The sequence below is a fragment of the Piliocolobus tephrosceles genome, chromosome 21 (genome assembly GCF_002776525.5).
Source record: "Piliocolobus tephrosceles isolate RC106 chromosome 21, ASM277652v3, whole genome shotgun sequence".
Lineage (NCBI taxonomy): Eukaryota > Metazoa > Chordata > Mammalia > Primates > Cercopithecidae > Piliocolobus > Piliocolobus tephrosceles.
This window is the reverse complement of record NC_045454.1, coordinates 44,359,377-44,360,602: the sequence shown is the minus strand read 5'-3', so window position 1 is coordinate 44,360,602 and position 1,226 is coordinate 44,359,377. Positions and strand designations below refer to the sequence as shown.

At 62.5% G+C, this 1,226-nt stretch overlaps 1 protein-coding gene across 8 annotated transcripts in view; it reads left to right on the top strand.

Moving 5' to 3' along the window:
* Positions 1-438: 438 nt before the first annotated feature.
* The window catches only part of MARCHF2 (membrane associated ring-CH-type finger 2), a 25,537-nt gene continuing 24,749 nt past the window's right edge, over positions 439-1,226 (top strand). For 3 of the 8 annotated variants that reach the window (XM_023197413.2, XM_023197410.2, XM_023197409.2), the window contains exon 1: positions 440-595. The gene's annotated coding sequence lies outside the window, so the exon portion shown is untranslated. Of the gene's footprint in view, positions 596-1,226 lie in introns of all 8 variants that reach the window. The other 5 variants (XM_023197412.2, XM_023197411.2, XM_026455558.1 and 2 more) reach the window with 5 other exon arrangements.

Sequence of the window (1,226 nt, the reverse complement as noted above, 5' to 3'; positions counted from 1 at the left end):
AAACTAGCCGGGCGTGGTGGCGGCGCCGTAGTCCCAGCTACTCGGGAGGCTGAGGCAGGAGAATGGCATAAACCCGGGAGGCGGAGCTTGCAGTGAGCTGAGATCTGGCCACCGCACTCCAGCCTGGGCGACAGAGCAAAACTCCGTCTCAAAAAAAAAAAAAAAAAAAAGTTGAATTCTGCAGCGGTTTTATTTATTAGAGGACGATGGCGGTCTGCAGGTGGCGCAGCAGCACCCCTGGTGTCTGGGCTGGGCTAGGGCGGGACCAGTGCTGGGGGCGGAGCCGGAGCTGGGGGCGGAACCAAGACGCGGCAGGGGCGGAGTCAGCAGCTGCGGCGCAGCGCGGCCTGTGCGGCCCACGGCGTCCCTACCGCCTCCGGCCCCGCCTCTGAGGGCGGGACATGCGTGGCGATTGGCGAGTGCGAGCGAGAGGCGGTCGCTATTGGCCCGCGGCGCTGTCGGCTCGGCGGGCGGTGCCCGGACGCAGGTGCCGGCCTGAGCGGAGCTAGTGTCGCCTACGGGCCGGGCCGGGCCGGGACCCGGGCCGGGGCGAACGGAGGGGCCTGCGCGGCCGCCCGGCCCGGCCGCGTATCAGGTAGGCATGGGCCTGCAGGTAGGGTCGGAGGACGCCAGTCCGCGGGCCGGCCCCAGGTTCGAGGCCGGAGCTCGGCACCTGGGCGGGATGGCTGGGCTGGATCCCTTGACCACAGCCTTCTCGGGGACGCGGGGACCCCAGTTCCCGTGTAAAGGCCGGTGGGAGGTCCGCGGGGTCCGGTACACAGTAGGCGCCTCTCCGAGCCTCGGTTTCCCCACCTGTGAAACTGGGTCATCCCATTGCCAACCTGATGGGGCTTCTGGGAGGACTCAGGAGGTGGCTGGTGCAGAAAGCGCCTGACACACAGTAGGCAACTACTAAGTGGCCAATGCCCTTCCCCAACCTCCTTCTCAGAGCCTCTGTACCTGCAAAATAGTAAGTTATAATATAAAGAGCCAGCCACTTTGCACAAAGATGCTCAAACAGGATACCCTGTGCTATATGGGTGCTCAAAACAGGGTAATCAAATGGACATACTGAGCTCATTCAGTTCTTTTGAAACCATACTGAGTAGATGGAAGCACTAGAAATGTCCCCTGTTATACAGATGAGAGAGTCCAGGCTTAGAGAGGTTAAGTGTCTTGCCCAGGGCCACACAGCACACAAGAAGTAGAGGTGGGATTGGAACCTC